Consider the following 22,506-nt stretch of genomic DNA (forward strand, 5'->3'; position numbering starts at 1 on the left):
AGTCAAAAAGCTGCTAGACGCCAGGTTCATTCGGCCTTGTAATTTTCCCGACTGGGTGGCCAATGTGGTCCTTGTTAAGAAACCGAATGGGACCTGGCGCATGTGTGTTGATTACACAGATCTCAACAAGGAGTGTCCAAAGGACAGTTACCCGCTTCCAAAGATCGACAGTCTGGTCGACTCTACAGCCGGTCACGCCTTGATGAGCTTTATGGATGCCTACTCCGGCTTCCATCAGATACCCCTGTGAAAGAAAGATCAAGAGAAGACGGCCTTCGTCACTGATCAGGGGCTATTCTGTTATACTGTGATGTCGTTTGGCTTGAAAAATGCGCCTGCCACTTTCCAACGGATGATTAATACGGTCTTCATTAATCAGATTGGGAGGAATGTGGAGGCGTACATTGATGACATGATAGTCAAATCCAAGCTACAGACGGATCACCTTGCTGATCTCCGAGAAACATTCACCACCCTCAGGCGGCATAGGGTCATGTTAAATCCTAAGAAATGCGTCTTTGGTGTTGAGTCTGGGAAGTTTCTCGGATTCCTGATTGATCAAAGGGGGATAGAGGCTAACCCCGAGAAGATACAGGCGGTGATTGACATGAAGTCACCCCGTTTTGTCAAGGAAGTGCAGAGGCTCACCGGCTGCCTGGCTGCCTTGGGAGGTTCCTCAGTCGGTCAGGTGACAAGTGCCTCTACTTCTTCTAGGAAATCAGGAAGAAAACAAGATTTGAATGGGGGGAGGATGCTGAGGCGGCGTTCCAGAGGTTGAAAGAGAATTTATATTCTCTACCTAGGCTTGTCAACCCTTTGCCTAGGGAGACGTTGTATATGTACTTAGCCGTCTCAGATCATGCCCTCAGTGCCGTTCTCCTTGCTGAGCGAGACGGCGTGCAGCTCCCGGTTTACTTCATTAGCCATGTTCTTAAAAATGTTGAACTCCGGTACCCCATGGTTGAAAAATTTGGCCTTGCTTTGTATATGGCATTCAAAAAGTTGAAGCCTTACTTTTTGGCACACCCGGTGGTGATTTACACCGACCAGCCACTCAAGCGGCCAATGTCTAACTTGGACTCATCTGGGAGAATGTTGAAATGGGCTATTGAAATGCAAAGTCTTGAAATCACTTACGAACCAAGAAAGGCAGTGAAAGGTCAGGCGTTTGCCGACTTCACTGTTGAAATGACCCGTCCGGTGGCTCCGGATAATCTTGATCAGGTTTGGAAAGTGTATGTAGACGGGAGCTCTACTAAGAACGGCTGTGGTGCAGGCGTAATTTACGAGTCTCCTGAAGGGGACAGATTTGAATATGCACTACGCTTCAAGTTTCAGGCCTCTAACAATGAGGCGGAATATGAAGCCCTGCTAGCCGGCATTCGCATGTGTAAGGCGACAAGGGCCATGAAAATTGACGCCTACTCTGATTCTCAATTGGTTGTTAGCCAGTATGAGGGAAGCTACGAGGCTACTCATCCGGCTATGATTAAATATCTTCAGGCAGTCAAAGAAGAGACCAAGGCACTTGAGGAATTCCGTCTGAGTCAAGTGCCTAGGTCGGAAAACAACCAGGCGGATGCATTGTCAAAACTGGCGTCTTCCGCCTGCCATGATACACCTCGGTATGTCTTTTGGGAAGTTCTTGAAAAGAGAAGCATCTATGAAGATCCCATTGGAATTTTGGACCGAAGCTCTACCTGGATGGATGGCATCCGGGCCTATCTCTCAGACGGCACACTTCCTGATACGCCACAGGAAGCAGCCGTCCTAAAAAAGCGAGCTGCAAGCTTCGAGTTGAAAAATGGAGAACTCTTCAAGGCGGGGTTTCTTAAGCCCCTGTTGAAGTGTGTCACCCCAGAAAAGAGGAAGGAAGTTCTCGAAGACTTGCATTCGGGATTCTGCGCCTCCCACATAGGCGGCCGGTCCCTAGCCGTCAGAGCCAGACGACATTACTTTTGGCCCACTCTTGAGGCAGACGCCAAGGAGTTGGTGAAGAAATGTGACAAGTGCCAAAAGTTTGGCAAACTCATTCACCGTCCGGCTACTGATCTGACTGCCATCCACAGCCCAATCCCGTTTGCAAAATGGGGCATGGACATTCTAGGTCCTTACACGCCTGCTCCAGGCGGAAAGCGCTACATCTTGGTGGCTGTGGATTATTTCACCAAGTGGGTGGAGGCTGAGGCGGTTAAAAACATCAAGACCTCAGACGTAATTTTTCTTCATTTGGAAGAACATTATCACCCGGTATGGGGTACCTATGTCTATAGTGTTTGATAATGGTCCTCAGTTTGAGACGCCTCAGCTAAAAACTTGGTTGGGAGATCAGGGGATCTCAAGCTATTTTGCATCTGTTGGCCGGCCCCAAGCAAACGGCCAAGTTGAAGCCTTCAACAAACTCATCTCAGACGGCATTAAGAAGAAAATAGAAAGAGCCGGTGGCTTATGGGCAGAATAACTAATCCATGTCCTATGGACCATCCGGACAACAGCAAAAGGGGCAACCGGTGAAACCCCATTTCTCATGGTTTACGGTGCTGAAGCCGTTTTTCCCATCGAACACTACGAGCCAACTCTCAGAGTCATGCTATATGATGAAGAGGCAAACTGGGAAGCAATGCGTCGGGCATTGGATTCACTCCCAGAACGCAGGGGCAATGCCGCCTTGCGTCATGAGATTTACCGTATGAGAATGACGAGAGCCTACAACAAAAAAGTACACAAGCGTCCTTTGAAAGTCGACGACTTAGTGTTACGGAAAATGGAGGCAACCGGTAGGGCCAATGAGCTGGGAAAGCTAACTCCAAATTGGGAAGGCCCCTACCGGATCTTTGAAGAAGTAAGGAATGGCACCTACCGCCTGGAAACCCCAGACGGCAGGCGTCTGCCTAGAACTTGGAATGTAGACAATCTAAAAAAGTACTACTTCTGAGATTGTAAACTTTTTGTAAACAGTGAGTCAATTAATGAATATCCAGATTTTGTTTGCAAAATTGAGTTATTGTTTGATTATCCATCCGGGTAATACCCAGGCGGATTCTTCTTTACCTAACTAAGTTTGACACTTAGTAAAGGTTACATTTGTTGGACCGCCTGGGTAATACTCGGATCCCTTGTTTATTTAAGTTTGATACTTTGTTTATTCAATTGCCTGATTATCTGCTTGGGTAATTCCCAGACTGACCCGTTTGTTTAAAAAAATAAGTTTGATACTTAGTGTAAATTCAACACTGACTAAAAACGAAGCACAAAAATGTTTAGTGGCTATACAACCGGTCTCAAACAAGACCAGAGGCTAAAATGGCTGGATGGTTGCTCACTTTATAAAATCGCCTGTCCCAACATGGACAAAGGCGTCCGGCGACACCCCTCCGGGTGCAATCGTCGCAGAGAACAGACTATTTGTCGATTCTACGTACCTATGCAGACGGCAAAAATTGAACGACCAAATTGGTCAACTCATAGCCGTCTGACCATAATAACCTATGAAGAATGAATAAGTTTCCAGATACCGGATGCCCATAGGCATCAGTCGGTCACCGGCTGAAGTTCTCACTTAGGTTATCTATTCCAAAATTGCACTTCCCACCCCAATTGGGGCAAAAGAGTTGTTCAATGGCTATGAAATCTCTACCAAGACGGACAAACGCCGTCTGTGTAGTGACTGTAACGCCTGTCGATGTACGGCTGTGCACTTGGTTTGGGGAAATCACTACTGTGATTGATTGACTTACAAACATATCATGCTCTTTACAGCATCAGACGTTTTCAAGTCAATCAACCAACTCCACTTGAAACCAATCACACAGCCGTCCAGGGGCAAGGACAGCCAGACTATTGACTAGTTAGGCAAAAAATCGCCGCATGCTTTTGATAAGTTAGGCAAAAATGAAAAATTAAAAATTAAAAATTCAAACTCAAATGCAAAATGATCAAAACCGACTCAATCGGTGCATTTCATAAAAGTCCACCCAACCAAACGGTTGTAGTGGATCAAATGTTAACCGGACCCCGTCCGGGAGAAAGAAATTGTTAATTAACCCGGCTCCTTAGCCGGTAAATACAACGATACTCGGCACGGAGGCCGGAAAAAGTAAGTTTTGGCATACAGCCGCTGAATAAAAGAAAAAATAAAAAGCAAATATTGGCATATTGCCGCTGAGTGGTCACTTCTGGCCTGCAGACGGAGCCTCCTGGTCCTCCTTCTCCTCATCATTTGAGGGTATCTCCTGTGCTTCACCAGGACCAGGAAGCTCAGGCGCGGACGGCTCGTTGTTGGAGTTAACCCAGGCTTCGAAAGAGGCAGGCTCTGGCTCGCCTTGTTCCCTCAAGTACACCACGTACTCGGCATAGCTGTGCGCCAGTGCCCAGATGCTATAATCCGCGTCTGGGTACAAGGCAGCCAAGGCAATCTTCATACTGGCGTCATTGTTAGCGTCACTCTCAGCAACAAGGCGGTTTTGCTCCGCCTCCAGGGTTGCTGCAAAGTTCTTCTGAGCCTGAGCAGCCTCCTTCTCCAGCTTTTGAACCTTAGACTTCAGTTTGGTGTTCTCTTCGGAAACACCTTTAAGTGTGCCAAGGTCCGTCTGGGCCTTCTTGAGCGCCTCATCAGCCTTCTTGGCGCCCTCATCCGCCTTCTTCTGGGCCTCCTCCGCCGCCTTCTTAGCCGTCTCAGCATCCGACGCCTGCTGTTTGGCCGTCTCTAGATCCGCCTCCAGCTGCTGGATTCTAGACGCCTGTGTCATAATTATTGCTTTAGTTTCAAGTTCATTTACGATAGTCGAGTGTAAAGCAATATTATCAGCGTCTATGGCAGACTTCTTTGCCCTTTTTACCTCTTCCCGTTTGCGGGAATAAGGACGTTTGAGCCCGTCCACCCGCAGAATGGCCTGCAAAAAGTCAGGCGGGATAAGACACTTGAAAAAATAAAATTGAATTAACAAGCCTCTTACCTCAGCTAGAAGGGATAGAATGCGTTCAAGATTGAACGTCTCTATCCCAGGGATATTGTCCTTATCCCTCTTCCGGACGGCTTCCAGCATGGCCTTTGCATGCTTCTGGACGTCTGGCCAGCGGGGAGATTGATCTGCACCACAATCAATACGTGATGAGTGCAAAACTAAGGCAGCACCTATTTGTTGCCGACCGTCTGAGGATGACATCTGTTGGGAGTGGGATTTCACCCGTAAAGGCCACCCCAGCTCAAGCGGGGATTCAAAAGGGTTCTTACCTTCAAAGCCGGCCAAGCGGGAACCGCTTGCAGGCGTGGTGAACCCCGCGGCTGCTGATAAGGGTTTGACAAGATCAAGGCACAGGCTGCCGCCTACCTTCTCGAGTCGCCCCGCTATCCGCATCGGCTTAGGCCCGGCTGAGGCGCCAGGAGTTGATGCAGAGGTGGATTTTTTTATTTTGTTGAGAACGGCAGGGTTCTCGTCCCTAGCCCGTTGGAGTTGTTTCTCAAACGATTTTCCAACCTCTCCTCCCTGCAAAAAATAACCAAAGTTAAGGTTAGCATCCGGGAAAATGATTTTAAAGGATCAACGTATGAAAGGGTCAGGCGTTTGTTACCTTGGCCTTGAGCTCAGCCGCAGCTTTCTCCGCAAGATCTTTGCGGATGGTTGTAGAAGACCGTTTAGGAGTTTTCTCCGACTGCAGCATGTTTAGAGCTTCTTCTGCAAAAAGAAAGAAATTGGTCAATATCATAAATCAATTTCGATAGAAAAATACTACAGACGGTATAAACTCAGGCGCATACGTTTTGTAAACATGTGCCCTAGCCCGCAGGCGGCTAGGAAACACTCATCCCTGAACCAGGCGCTCTTGGGGATCCAATTCTTAGGGACTTTTATTGTTTCCCCGGTTGACAAAGTTGCGTCTGTGAGGCCGAAAAATTCTGCCTCAATTATCTTGTCAAAATCTTCCTCTGGGATCCGGGGAAGAGCGCACTTCCTGCCCAACAAGTCGGGCTTCTTATTGTACAGACGAAACTCATAATTTTCCCGTTTGGTTGGGGCTGACATCAGGTAGAACCTGTGCTTCCAGCCATCGAACTTTGAGACCTTGTCCAAGGTCATCATATATTGGGGCTGCGTGGTTAGAGTGTACCACGCCCTCCAGCCGCCTGGGCTTCTGCTAAGATAGTGCATGCTTGCAAAAGCCTCCCAGCCAGGGTTAAGCCCCTGGAACTCGCAGGCGGTAACATACCCTAGAATGTTGGTCCAAGAGTTGGGGGTAAGTTGCCAAACCCCAAGGCCGTAGCCTCATAAAATTGCCTTCACCGCCTGGTGAAGGGGAAAGCGAAGGCCAGCTTTGAACGCCGCCTCATAACAGCCGAAATAGCTGTTGGCGTTCTGTTGATCGTCCCCCCAGGCGATGGTGCCAAGCTCAGGCGGCACCCGGATCCTATACCCGTCTCCTAGCGGGTGCATTTTCGTAAAATTTTTTAAGTTTCCCTCCATTTGGATCCGGTCCTTGGAGGAGACGTGGATGCTGAAGGGATCATCCTTCTCGCTCCACTTTTTCCTTTCTTCCTCCTCGCTATCTAGAAGCGGGGGTAAGTCATCACTGCTCTCAGAGGTAGAGGCGGAGCTGTCGCTCTCCGTATCCTCCTCACTTTGACCCAAGGGGGCAGAGACGGCCTCGTCGCCGCCTTGGTCACACTCTTCCAAGAAAGAGTCAGCAGGGGTTGAAGGGGCGCGCGGAGGGGATCTCTCCAGAGCTGTCTGGCCTCACTGACCAGACGTTTCTCCCTCAGGCGTTTGGCCGCCTGAGCCTTCGCTTTTGTAATTTGGATCCGTTGTCGTCTGCATTGTCCGAGCCATGGTGTCCTGCACAGACACATAACTGGTCGGAATCCAAGGCAAATGGTGGTCCCAACACCCCGAGACGGCACTCCCAGTCCTAGACTCAGCCGTCCCTGGTGACCGGCTGGACTCTAACCTAGGTTGTGCCGTGTGTGTTGGTGATGCATCCATTTACTGCAAGAAATATGTACAAGCGGTGAAAAAAGAAAAGAGCTGAGAGAGACAGAGACGGTACCTTTGGATTTGATATCTGAAGGAAGGCGGGTCCGGCTGAGTCGTCGAAGAACAAACTTTCTCACTCGCGTCTGACTCAAACAGATGACTTTTGCCCTCTCAAAGTTTTTCTCTCTAGGAAATTTTTGTAAACGTACAAAATTATGAGGGTAAAACGGCTATATATAGAGGGTAAATATGGGGGCATTTCCGTAATTTACTCGGAAGGTGAACGGTTATTATTTAACGGTAAAATTACCGCCAACCGGAGCGTGACATGTGTCACAGATGCCATGTGGCGTGCCACGTCACATCTGTGAGGGGCAAATGATTAGGGTAATTTTATCCCGCCACGTGGTCCAATCAGAGGATGACACGTGTCAGCCTCAGAATGGCCCAAAGTGGACCAATCCCTGCTTGACACGTGTCACTCCAGAAATAAAAGGAAAATGGCGGCCTTCAGGCCCAAATCCTGAGGACGCCGCAAAACGGCGCAGCCCACCAATGATTAGGGTTCTGTAACCTAATCAGGGGCACAATTTCCAAAGACCCTATAAATAGGGAGATGTCCCTCATTTTGAGGGCACGTTTTATCATTTATTACACATTTACTCTTTGATAGAGACATCCTGAGCTTGGAATCCGAGCAGATCCCTACCTAAATTTCCGCACCTTTTTCTCCCTTCAAGTTTCTAACTTGTGCGTCGGAGGCGGAGCGCCACCCAACTGGTGTCTCCGTTTGTTTTGCAGGTACAGCTCACCCCGGATCAGTCTTCGTGTTGTAACTCTCCTGAGGGACAAAAACACCCAAAACAATTTCTACGTCATAATATCAATAAATCAATTAAAGCACTTACTTGGATTCCTCGTACCTCTTTCTAATAAAAAAAATACATGCGTTAGTAACTTCAAGGAAAATAATAAAATCAAACAATTAAATTAAATAATTAAAAGAGAGATTTGGGACCAAACCCTCATAAATTAAAACCTTTCACGTCTAGGGCGAAGGCAATTTCGAATTATGCTAGGTGTGTATAGGTCTTGTGAATGCAGAATTTTGTATGAAGGTTGGTTTAGAAAAGAGAGTGAGAGAAAGTAATCAAGAGAAGAGAAGAGAATTGAAAACTAGAGAGTTGATGATTGTAGATTGTAGATTAGATATGAGAATTGATAATTGATGATTGAAAACGAAGTTTATAGGAGGCTATTTATAGAGAAAATCAGCCAAAAAGATAGAAAATCGAACCAGAGTTCTGACGTGAAAAAACGAAGTTAGCGCCAGACGCTAACATTAGCGCCAGACGCTAACGCTAGCACCAGGCGCAAATGCTGGCATTAGGCGCTAATCAGTTTTTTTTACGCGTTTTCTAAATTCAGATAAAATTTAACCATACAGAAGGATAAAATTGTATTTTCCTCAAAAACACTCTTTTATTCTGATTAAAATTCTAAAAAGTCAACAAAAGTCAATTTATCAATGCTAATTGAATTAGGAATGAAAAGAACCTACTAGAAGAATCTAGAAGACTAAATCCATTCCTAATTGCATTAGGAATGATAAATCCATATTAGGCCCTCTTCTAGATCATTGGGCCGCAAATAAGGCTCAAACCGTGCCCAGTTTAGTAATTTGGCCATAACTTCCTCATTAATCATCGGAATTGGGCTTATAATATATCGTTGGAAAGCTCTTTTCAAGCCCCATCCAACTACACTTCTATTGGACCAATATCATGGACCAAACAAACTAGATTGGCTATTTTTTAAAAATAGGTTTTCAAAAATAGAGAGAGAAGAAAAGAAATTAAAACTATCCGCAACACTAAACTTTCCACCTTTTCACTTCATTTAATTACGATTCAACGTGAAAAGTACTCATCACCGTGTTTGGTTTTGGGGAGACATAAATGGGTGTCTACACTTGTTTAGGTTAATATGATTATATTTCAAGTGATCGCCAATAATAGTTTTATTTGTGCATTAATATTGAACCAACATAGATTAAACAGGTTTAGGGTAAACCTATTGATTGCATGTTAGTCAGAAAGCGCTCATGAATACGAGAAGAATAAAGTAGAGGACTATTATTAAGGCAGGTGCTTTTTCTTTTAGATTGGATTTGTACCTTCTTCCTCGAATTTCCGGTCTTGGTTCCAGACCTATTGGAGTTAACGATCTCTTGGATCGTTAAGGGGTGTAACCTTCACCCTGTAAACGGTTTACAAGTTCCTAAAACATGTTAGTGACTCTTTTGCCCTATCTTCCTTCCCTTTTGACGCCACCATGCTTAAGTGTATGATCACAGTGGGGTAGGTTCAGGTTTGGGGCAATGTTTGAAATATTCCCTGCAGTTTTTGACGACTCCACTAGGGATGATTTCTATTTTAATTCCTGAAATTTATTTCGGTAATGATTTAGAATAAGTGGATGAGACTCGAAAAGTTCTAAGTATTTCATGTGCGTAATTTTGATTAACATTATTGTCATATGCATAAAAAAGAACCATCTGTAATGAGTTAAAAACATAGGATTTTTTTTACACGTAGGAAATTTGAGGAATATCTTTCACAACTAGAACCGAAATAATGTTGCGAAAAATTGGAATATTTTACAAACATAGAAAGCTGCTAAGGCATGTAGGAACTGACATCTAGCAAACAGAGTCTGTCGTCGATGATATGGCTCTGTCGCCGAGCGACAATAATGTCGCCAGGCGACAGGGCTATATCGCGGCCAAAGTCCCTGTGGGCTGGCGCTGCGTTCTTTCAATACTGAGCCAGAAATATGAGTTCTAATTTCTACTAGTTCTAGCACTGTTGGCTCGTTTCTACTTCCTGATTGAGTTTTTCCCTTTTTTCTGAAACCCATATGTGTTCTACATATGGACATAACCCTCTGGGAATTCATGCTCCACCTACCTGATTGAACGCTCTGAGCAACAAAGGGTACATCCGAGAATGTTGAATTCACCAAACCATGGAAGCGAGTTTTAACTCGCGGGGTCTCATCCACTCGCGCCAACCCTTCTAAAGGTAAGGCTTCCGCGTGGTGCATCCGGACTCATAACCATAGACCCTCTTTGACTAACCCATACATACTTTAGAGAACTAGATCCATGATAAGGTTGCAAACTCATTACATAATATTGTGCCTACTTGACTAACTGTGCATTATTTGTTGTGCATACACTATGTGTTTTTCCTAACCATTTGTTTGACTCGTGTTTAAGCCTTAAATAAACTAATTAATGGCTAAAAGGAATTTGCCTAATTAATTAATTAATTAATTTGAGTAATTAAAATCTAATAATTTAATCAGAATTGACTTAGTACGACTTTAGGCCTGTCCCGTAGAGTAAAAATACTGAAAGCAGTCCCATATTAATGCTCTAGTAATGGCGTTAAAATTTGGACTGCAGCACCACACGCTGTTGTGCAACGCCGAGCGACAAAGATGTCGTCTGGCGCTGCACTGTAGTGTGCGACGACAATCCTGTTTCTTTGGCAACAGTTTAGGGTTTTTCTGGAGTCATCCCGACGAGTCTAATTAAACAGTTTGCTAATAAGTTCGATTATTTAATTAATCACATTACCTTTGTTAGTCCTTAATTGAGTCTAGGCACTAAGTCCCATGGTCTTACACAAGAGTCAAAGCATGTGACTTGCACTAACAAATAAATCAAACACTAATATGTATATATACTTTGACCATGTCTAGAGAGTCTTTCTATGCGCGTGTTTTCCATCATTTTTTTTTGGGGGGGGGGGGGTAAGTCGGATATTAATCCTCCAATCAAAACACTTGTTTGAACCCATATAGTTGATTCCCAAAAATATACACCCAATTTTTGCTTTTTTCTTTTTTCTTTATAAACTCGTAAAGTCAAAGTCAATTTGAGTCAAGTCATTAAAATAAAAAAATGGTTTAATTTACAGCGCGTGGTCAAGAAAGGAAGGGTGTTGATCAGAGACAACCTTTTCGTTCAAGTACAACTTTTTGACAAACGAATCGGTCGGAAAAGGAAAGCCAAGAAGATAATGGCGAGTCAAGAAGAAGTTAATGAGCTCAAGAAGCAAATGGCTGGTGTTATTGAACTACTAAGGACCTTAACCCTCCAAATTAATGACCCTGTGAAGCAACAACAAATGGAGCTCATGCAAGAAAGCTTGAGCAAGATATCTAATGATTACAGGTTCCAAGGCATTAATTCACAAGGGGTCTCGGTGGACAAGGAGCTTCTTCCGCAAAAGTTCAAAGCCAACGACATCCAAAAATTGAAGGCAACTGATAACCCTTACTTTCATTTAAGAGCTTTTGAAATAATAATGAATATTAAGGGTATTGATAGAAAAGTATTTCATTCTTTATTTTCCTTATCTCTTGAAACCGTTTGCCAACAGTGGTTCTTCTCCCTTAACAAAGAGAAAACCTCTACTTGGGAATCAATTGTAAACGCTTTCATTGATAGGTATAAATGCAATATACAAGTTAAAACTTATCATAGGGAACTTGAAATACTTAAGCAAAAAGAGAATGAAGGTTTCACTTCTTTCTTCAATAAATGAAGAGAAACCTCTACTAGGATGATTGAAGTACTGAGTGAAAAAGAATTTGTGAGGTTGTTTATCAAGAACCTCCAAGATAAGTACTCCAAGAATCTTAAGTACCAAAACAACCTTCATACCTTCAAGGCCGTCTATGACATTGGGATAAAAATTGAAGACGACCTTGCTAAACAAAAAGCTGCCAACAATAACTCCAACAGTGGCTGGAAAGGCCAGATGAACGACAGTCCTTCTTCTTCCAAAACCACCCACTCAAATAATGTTAGCACCTTTAATTTGAGTGAAGTCCTTGCTATGAACAACCAAGGACAAAAGAAACCATTTAGGAGGAACTTTACTCCTATTGGTATGAGTTATGACACCGTGTTCAATCGACTGAATGCAAAAGGTCTTCTAACTCCTATTAGACCATTTGGGGACCCACCAGTTGAAAAGAGGACAGCTAACTCGAACCTCAATGCACACTGCAAATATCACCATGGTAGGGGTCATCTCACTGAGAATTGTTGAAAGCTATCCATGAATTGATTGATAACAATAAGCTACCATTGCCCCCTGTAAGTAAGAAGCCAAGTATCAACAATGCACCAATCTCCGATTCCTTGGCTATCTCTGATGAGGAAAACCATGTTGATCCCTCATCTCTAATCAAACCTATTGATTAAATTCATGCTATCAAAGAAGAGGAGGTAATAGACTTACTACGTGAAGCTATTGAATTAGCAAAGAAACAAGGAGCGGAGCTTCAAAGCAAGTGTGCTAAAGTTCCACCTATGAAGAAGAAACTATTCCCTCTCCAAGTACTTGACACACCCAAGAAGAGTAATAAGCTCTATACTCCAATTAAGACTTCCTATGCTAAAATGTTCAAAATGCTCTCCAAGAATGGTAAGGTCAAACCTCTTGAACCAAGATCATTTGAATCACTAAAGAGGACAGACAGGTTCTACTGTCCATACCATCAATCAGGGGGACATACCATTGAAAACTGTTTTAAATTCAAAGATTTAATTTAGAAGATGATTGATGATAAGAAGCTAGTTCAAATCCCATAAGAACAAGACATTAGCATTAATGGGGTTTGGGATAGCGATAATGAAGACGTCTACCTTAAGGACATAGAAGAACCTCCACTTTCAATGTCATACTCAATAAGTGATTTTTGGGATGAAGAAGATTCACCCATAGACGTCCTCACAAGATCCGGGAGAATGCAACCTCTCTTCTCTACACAACCTATTCCTACCGTGCAACAAGTTCCCATACCTATTATAGGGGACAATGATATTGTAAAACAATTCAAGAAGACCAAGGTTGAAATGAACGTATGGAAGCTTCTAGCTACATCTCGAGAACATAGGTTGGCAGTAATGAACGCCTTAGATAAGACAAGGATGGATTCCAATACCACTTCTGAGGGGTTGGCTACCTTCCTTACGGGTGATCTCCCTAGTCCTATCAACTTGATCACTTTTTCTGACAAAGATTTACCTCCAGAAGTTGACAAGCATTACAAGGCTCTAAACCTCACAGTAGTCTATAAGAGAATGAACGTCCTAATGACTCTTGTAAACAACGGATCGGCAATTAATGTCTATCCACTCAGAACTGCGAGGATATTAAGCATAAGAGACGAAGACTTAACCCCGTCAACATTAGTAATAAGAGCCTACGACAATACTTATCGCTAAACTCTTGGAAAAATCACTATAAATGTAACGGCGGGAGCAATAGAACATGCCACTACCTTCCAAGTGGTAGATATTAAGGCTTCATTCAACCTATTATTAGGACGCCCTTGGATTCATGACCTCAAGGTTTTCCCTTCATCTCTTCACCAACAGGTAAAAGCCATAGTTGGAGGAATCCCCATCACAATTGATACTTCACCAATGAGGATTAAAGCTGTCGAAAATCCGATCATTAATGTGGAGCACGATGAAGATGATGAAGACTTGTGGGGCTTTAATGAAGAGGTCTCCTTAATCGAGGAAGCTAAAAGGACCCCTCTTTGTCACGACCCCCACTCCAATATGACAGTAAATGCTATTCTCAAGAGACAAGGACACTTTCCAGGAATGACTCCAGGAAAGAAAATAGAGATATTAAAACAAATGGAATTACTTGGCCTCCCTAAGTTAGATACTTTCGCAGTTGGTTTCGAACCGACTTGGGAAGGTCTTAAGCGAGCCTAGGAAAGGTCTAAGGCGCGTAGGAATGCTCGCACCCAAAAGAAAGCAATCCCAATGGATCAGTATCCACTTACTCTCAATGGACAGTTCATAAGAAAAGGAGAGGACTATCCATGCTATGAATTTCCCGAATCTTTTGTTGTAAATGGCATAAGGCAACCTGGGTTCGAAATCATTCTGGATTGCTACTTTCTAGATGAGATCCCAACTCGTATTCACAAGGAGAAAGCATCCCCATACTTTGACTTTAATATCATGGGACTACTCTTTGGACGTGAAAAAGATGAGCCAAAATATATAGAGGATAATTCCTCGCTTATCCAAATGGTCCTATAAAGTGAGAACTTTGACCCTTCGAAACTCATCACTCCAGCGGAAGGTTTAGTGCAAGGGTTGCGCAAGACGGTCAAGGTGACTACTCCGAGTGGAAGAAAAATCTCAATAACAACAGGGCAAGGACCAATGTTTAAAGAGTCGTCTGATTCAGAGTCAGAGTCAGAGTCTTTCCCTGTAAAGGCTTCCAAGTATTTAGCTATAACACCCCCTATTTCCAATTCTTTAATTCCTAGGATAGTTAGTAATCAAGTCCCTAAGGACATTTCTCTTTTCAATGTAATGATTTCAGAATTCAATAATATGTCTTCTTCCTCTTACTCCTCGTGTTTTTCATTAACCCAAGATGACGAGCATTGCTAAACTAACAATGAAAATGACAAAGATATTATCAAACATATGGAAACACTTTAAAAGAAAACACCGATAATTGAGGATACTGAGACGGTTGATGTCTCAAATGATTCAACCATTAAAAGAGAAGTTAAAATCGGATTTACGCTTAATGAATAAGTAAGAACCGATTTAATTAATCTACTCAAAGAAGATATCAATGTATTCGCCTGGTCATATGAAGATATGCTATGCATTAATAAAGAAATAGCTCAGCACACTATACTAGTAATTCCAGGAATGAAACCTGTAAAACAAAAGCTGCGTCGAATGAAACTTGACGTAGCTCTTCAAATAAAAGAAGAAGTTCAGAAACAAATAACTGCAGGTTTTATCAGGGTATCCAAATACCCCGAATGGGTGGCAAATGTGGTCCCAGTTCCGAAGAAGGAAGGAAGGGTAAGAATGTGTGTCGACTATCGAGATTTAAATAAGGCAAGTCCAAAGGACGACTTCCCTTTACCACACATCGATATCTTAGTAGATAATATAGCAAATCATGCGCTTCTCTCATTAATGGATGGATACGCTGGGTACAATTAGATCATCATAGCAGAAAAAGACATGGAGAAAACAACATTCATAACACCATGGGGTACTTACTGCTACACGGTAATGCCATTCGGGTTGAAAAACGCGGGTGCCACTTACCAACGAGCAGCGACTGCCCTACTCCATGACATGATGCACAAAGAGTTTTAAGTATATGTAGGCGACATGACTGTGAAAACAAAAGATCGCCAAAGACATCATGTAGCCCTAAGAAAACTCTTCGAAAGGCTAAGAAAATACAATATGAGGTTGAATCCATCCAAGTGTGCTTTTTGGAGTCACCTCAGGCAAGCTCTTAGGATATGTCATAACCTCTAGAGGAATATAGATATACCCAACCAAGATCAAGGCGATCATGTCAATGCCACCGCTCAAAACAGAGAAACAAATTCGAGGATTCATTGACCGGTTGCAATATATAAGTAGGTTCATATCGAAATTAACAACGATATGCGAACCAATATTGAAGAAGCTCAAAAAGAATATGCCAGTAATATGGGATGACGAGTTTCAAAAAGCCTTTGGAAAGATCAAAGCATATCTTGCAAATCCTCCCGTATTAGCACCAGCACTCCCAGGGATTCCTCTTTGGTTGTACTTAATAGTCACCAAGAAAACAATGGGGGCTATGCTTACAAAGGAAGTAGAAGGTAAAGAAAATGCAATCCACTATTTAAGCAAAAAGATGCTCGAGTATGAAGTACGCTACACACCGCTTGAGAAATTGTGCCTCGCATTTGTATAGGCCACAACAAAGCTAACACATTACATGCTCGTGCACATAGTCTTTGTAGTTTCTCGAATGGATCCACTTAAGTATCTATTCAAAAAGTCTACACTCAATGGGCGCATATCAAGGTGGATAGTCAATTTAGCCTAGTTCGATGTAAGATTCATGCCTCAAAAGGGTATCAAAGGATCTGTGGTCTCAGACTTCGTAGCGGATTTCCCAATAGAAGATTCGACACCAATACATGACAACGAATTTCCAGACGAAGACTTGATGGTCACAGAAGATGATACCTGGATTCTGTAATTCGATGGAGCCTCAAACAAAAAGGGATGTGGCGTTAGAATACTATTAGTATCACCTAAAGAAGAACACGTTCCAATCTCTATGAAGCTAGATTTCGACGTTACCAACAACTCTGTTGAAGACGAAGCATGCGTGGTATGCCTTGAAACATCTTTGGCATTGGGAGTGAAAAAATTACGAATATTCGGATACTCTTCATTGATCATCAACAAGATTTCTAAAAGATGGAAAGTAAGGAGTGAAAGTCTAGCCCCTTACCAAACTTATCTGGAAACTCTCACCAATCAGTTAGAAAAGGTACAATACACCTATCTACCTACAGAGGAAAACCAATTTGCTGATGCCTTGGCAAGGCTAGCCTCAATGGTTATGATTCCTACATAAATCGAGCAAATGCCTCTAACCATAGAGAAATGGCATAAACCGGCTGATATTCAAGCCATAGAAGATGGTGAAGTGATCCAAGATGAAGAAGAAGAAGAAGAAGAAGAAGAAGAGAAGAAGAACCATGGTATAGATATATACTTAATTACGTCACCAGAGAAGAATATCCTCCTCATGCTGACAAAAGAGCAAAACGAGCATTAAGACTCTTGGCTTCCCAATACGTACTCATAGACAACGAGTTACATAAAAGGGTACCTAAGGGTCGAGCTCTCTTATGTGTTAGGAAAAAGGATGCCCAAAGAGCTATGAGTATAGTCCATGAAGGCATTTGTGGAACCCATGTTAATGGCAAAATGCTAATCCAAAAGATAATGAGAAAAGGGCACTATTGGACTACCATGAATAGAAATTGTCATCAATATGTAAAAAGATGCCCTAAATGCCAAATTTATGCCAATTTACAACATGTTCCTCCATCTCTACTATACACCTACACTTCACCATGGCCATTCTCGACATGGGGAATTGATATTATCGGTAAAATTACCCCTCCTAGGACAGGAGGTCACGAATTCATCCTAGTAGCAATTGATTATTTCACAAAGTGGGTTGAAGCACAATCATATGCTAAACTCACTACAAAATAGGTAGAACTCTTTATCGAAAGGAATATCATTTGTCGATACGGAATCCCTCATGAGATGATAAGCGACAATGGAACTCACTTTCAAGCTGAATGTGAAGAATTGTTACAAAAATATGGTATTCAACATCATCATTCTTCCCCTTATAGACCTCAAGCAAATGGAGCAGTTGAGGCAGCTAATAAAAACTTAAAGACTATTATCGAGAAAATGACAGAAAATTACAAGGATTGGCCTGACAAACTCCATTTCGCACTTTGGGGTTATCGCACGTCAATTTGCACATCAACACGAAATACGCCATTCTCCTTAGTTTATGGATTGGATGCCGTACAACCTTTAGAGGTAGAGATACCGTCTCTGCGCATTGCATTAGAAAGTAAACTCGATGAAGTCGAATGGACTAGAGCTAGGTAAAAAGAGCTAATTCTAATTAATGAAAAGCAACTAGAAGCTCTACATCATACCCAATGATATCAAACTCGTATGGCTAGGCACATTAAAAAGAAGGTCAAGACAAGAAACATCAAAGTAGGAGACTTGGTGTTAAAAGCATTAAAGAAAAATGTTTTGGATCCAACAGTCAAATTTAGGCCTAATTGGTCCGGACCTTATATTGTCAAAACCATCCTATCAGAAGGTGCATCAAAACTAACTGACATGGATGGCAATGAGTTCTCAAAATATGACGAACCTTGACCAACCTAAAAAGTACTACCCATAATTACTTGAGTAGGACACCCAAGAGAGCTACGTTTGGCCTAATTCCTTAGGAAAGGATACGTAGGTAGCCCTTTACAGGGTGCGGTGATAGGCCGTCATCGAGCCTACCAAAGAAAAAGTCCTATCTTGGTCTTACTAGCTAATAGCAAGGGTAAGAAAGGGTCGAACCCAAGAGAGGCGTTGAATCAAACACCGAGATACTACCGTTTAAACAAGCTAAATGAAGTCGAAATTGGTTTAGTTTTATGTAGCATGTACTAATTCAAATAAACTAATACTAAGGGATGATTAACAATAATTAGAGAGTTATAGGGCTCGGGATATACAACTCAATTTTGTCAGAAATCACAAATAGCATGTAGCAAACAATGATAAATTAAGGAGATAATATAGGGGAAGTCATCTAAAGCACCCTACTACTCTCTCAAGCTAGAGGGATTACTTGAATCATGAATGCAACCTACTCTCGTGGTTACAAAGCATAAAACAAGTGTTAAAGCATAATCACGATGAAGAAAAACATTCCCTTGACTGGAAATTCCTATTCTCATGGCATTTCAAGTCAATTAAGCGTAAGGGAGCTAACTCAAGTTCATCTCTTGATCCTTCGTTGAGATAGCTTAGATAATAGTTCTACCAATGGCCACATACAAGAACTAAGAAATTAAACCAATTAAGATCAACTACTTAACACCCAAAAATTACAGAATTAACACATGCAACAAGTAGCTCATGAACAAGAATTAACTAAAGATTAAGCTTAATAACAATCTAAGCATACAAGAATTAAGCAAGAAAATTAACAATCAAGAAATTAAAATGGAAGAGAAGAGTGAGAAAAATATTAATAGAAGCTTGAACTTGAATAATAAAAGTGGAACTTGTCTTCTACAACGATTGAGAATGAAATTTCCAAGCTAATAATTATAATCTAACTAATGATTTTAGAATATTTGTTTTTCTACAATTACAAACTAAGAGGCAGCACTAAATAATTGGATGTCGTACAAATTAGCTCAAGGGGTTATTTATAAAGATTCCCAAATAAAAAAGACGGAGAAAACAAGAGTTGGGCACGGCTACAAGTCAGCACGGACGTGATGAGGTTGGCACGGACGTGCAGCCATACCTGCACGGACGTGCCGAGGTAGGCACTGGCGTGCACCTCGAAAAGAAGAAAGGCAGAACCTACTGCCTTAGCCTGGGGATCCTGCACAGACGTGCCAAATGTGGCACGGACGTGCAAGCCTTGTTCTGTACAATCAGTCTTGATACTTATTTGGGAAAGGCAAACTGCACGGACGTGCAGGATTAGGCACGGACGTGCTTAATATCCTTCACGGACGTGCTGAACTCTGCACGGACGTGCTGGTCTTGAAAGTAGTAGGCAGTAGCTTCTGGTCGTGCTGGCGCACTCTTGCACGGACGTGCCATACTTTGCACGTCCGTGCAGACTCTCTAGGACCTTTATCTTCTCTTTTCTTCAATTTTGCTCTATTGTCTCGGCTTCTAACCTTGGTTTATCATCCATATGCCTCAAATGGTCGTCTTTGAACCTAAAAACTCAACAAAAACACTAACAACCCGTGAAGCTAGGGATACACAAAAGTTGAACTAAAATAGAGTAAAAGTGAACAAAAATGCCAATATAAAAAGTAAACAAGGTTCGAAATCACTCTAAAATCATGACAAATAACAAGTTATCATGCGGCCACTTTAATTTTCGCAAACCTTGCATCCCAGAAGCAATAGAAATTTGACAGAATAGCAGTGCCACAGATAGAGGTATGTCGCCGGCCGACAAATTGCAGCGCAAACCGACAACGCCTGTAGCTCGGCGACAGACAGCAATGCATGACGACAGCTGCAAAACGGCGGCGCCGTTTTTCTATGAATATCTGGGAAAATTTCGGTTATTTTTTTCGGAAAATTTTTGACTTCTGTACTCGAAAAATTTCTTGAAAATAAAATAATTTAATTTGTTTTCATTACTTTAATAAATTAAATTTAAAAAAGTTGATATTATTAAAAAGCTGAAATTCCATTATTGATGGAATTGAAAAGAAAGCTTAATAACAAATTTACTTTTAAAATTAAAATTAGTATAATAAATTAGAAGTTAAGCAATGCTTCAATCTTTCTTCTCTTTCTTTGCCCTTTTCAATCTTATCTGCATCCTCTTCATCATCCATGACTTTAGCTAGTAGGCATCATTTAGAGGACCTACATTCAATTTTAGAGTAAATGGTTTCTCCTTTAGCTAGGACTCCATGTTTCTTTTCTACCCAAACCTTCTTATCTAAAGTCTCAGCTTTTCTTTTCCCTTTATCATTCATAGAGTCTTTCTTCTTAGGCATCATAGGTGTTTTGAGCTCAATCTTTTTACCCAAGCGTTCCTTAACAGGAATCACTTTGTCACCTAGACGATTCTTCACATTGGTTTTACTCTGATTTTTTTTCATGTCCTTTGTTGGCTTATTAAGAAGCCATCTCTTCACATCATTGGGTAAGGAACGAGGAACCTTTTGGGTACTCACTTCCCATAAAGGCCTAGCACTCCAATATGTGTAAAATTTCTTTACTTCTTGTGAAATAGGAAATTCATAGGGACGACGAAGATCCCCAATAGGAATTGTTTGAAGTAGACCGTACTGGCTTTTTACCCTGCATGGATAATAAAAAGACATCTTGGTTAAACTTGGAAGACGGCAGAAGGGTTGCTTGTTGACACCAACCATCTTCTCTATTTTCAACTAGGGGACAACCTACTTGATAGCAATGCTGCCAGAGGCCAAGACTTTATTCCACTCATAACGCACCATCTTAGAGAAGCGTTTCATTCGCCTCACAGAGCAACTTGGAGTATATTTTTCGAAATTGTGAAGAGGACTAATTAATTCTAGTCTCTCCATTAGCTATATCTGCAAAAAATTCAATGCAAATAAATTAGTATTACTATAAAAAAAATTATGTTTTTTTTATTTATGTAATTAAAAATATTATTTTTCTTCCTGTAAAAAATTGGTGAGCCCCGAAAAGGTGCTTTTGGATTTTTCTTGAATTCATCAAGACTAAGCGTAGTCTCTCCAACAATTAATGGCATTGGATTTCTCCCAAATTCAATTTGCTACAAAATAGTTAATATAACTGCTTGACCCACATTAGTTCTACCACTAGTTGATATTGATTAAGCATACAAACGAGAAAAGCCCTTCTTCTATAAACATGAAAAGACTCAAATTAAGGTCTATCAAAGTAGTGGCGTGCAAATTCTTTTCGATTAACTACACTACCATTTACAATATTTGTTAGATCTCTTTATCTTAAATTAAAGAAGCGCTTAAAATCTTTATAATAATATTCATTTATTCTAGGGATTACCACAAGATCTAATGAAGGGAAGCCTAAGATGGCACCAAATTCTTCTGGTAAAAGGCTAATTTCATCACACCCTAGTCTAAAGCAATGTTTATTTGTGTCCCAATATTCTAAGGTGGTATGAATAAAATCTATGTAGACACCCATTTGTGTCTCCCCAAAACCAAAACCAGTGATGAGTACCTTTCACGTCGAATCATAATCGAATGAAGTGAAAGTGTGGAAAGTCTAGCGTTGCGGATAGTTTTTATTTCTTTTCTCTTCTCTCTATTTTTTGAAAACTTTATTCTAAGAAAACAGCCAATCCAGTTTGGTTGGTCCATGATATGGGTCCAATAGTAGTGTATTTGGATGGGGCTTGCAAATACCTTTCCAATGATATATTATAAGCCCAATTCCGATGAATATTGAGGAAATTATGGCCAATTTACTAAACTGGGCCCGGTTTGAGCTTTATGAACGGCCCAATGATCTAGGGGAGGGCCTAATATGATTTATCATTCCTAATGCAATTAGGAATGGTTTTGGTCTTCTAGAATCTTCTAGAAGGTTCTTTTCATTCCTAATTCAATTAGCATTGATAAGTTGACTTTGTTGACTTTTCTGAGTTTTAATCAAAATCAAATAGCATTTTCGAAGAAATTATATTATTTTATCTTCCAGTACGGTAAACTTATCGGATTTTCGAAAACGCGTTAGAATCAAGACTGGCGTCCAACCCCAGGCCTTGGCGCCTGGAACCAGGCTTGGCGCCAGGCGCTAGCCACTGGTGCCTGGCGCCAGCTAGCCAGGGTTGGCGCCAACCTTGTTTTGCGTGCGTCAGACTCTGTTTTGTTAAATTATCTTTTTTGGCTGATTTTCTCTATAAATATCGTATCAAAAACTCCGTTTTCATTCATCTACAATCATCATTCATCATCTTTCATTCGCAAGCTCTCAACAAACATTAATTCTTTAGCATTCTTTCTTTCATTCAATTCTTTCTTTCTTACTTTTTCATACAAAATTCCGCATTCGCAAGACCTAGAAACACCTAGCCATATTCGAAGTGGCCTTCGCCCTAGACGTGAAAGGTTTAATTTCTGAGGGTTTGGTCCCAAATCTCTCTTTCAATTATTTAATTTAATTGTTTGATTATTATTTTCCTTGAAGTTACTAACGTGTGTATTTTGTTATTAGAAAGAGGTACGAAGCATCAAAGTAAGTACTTTATTGATATTATGATGTAGAAATCATGTTTATATTGTTATTATGATATTCCTAGTATCATGTCTAGGGTAATTT

This window comes from Chenopodium album, chromosome 2 (assembly GCF_948465745.1).
Source record: "Chenopodium album chromosome 2, dcCheAlbu1.1, whole genome shotgun sequence".
NCBI classification, from domain to species: domain Eukaryota; kingdom Viridiplantae; phylum Streptophyta; class Magnoliopsida; order Caryophyllales; family Amaranthaceae; genus Chenopodium; species Chenopodium album.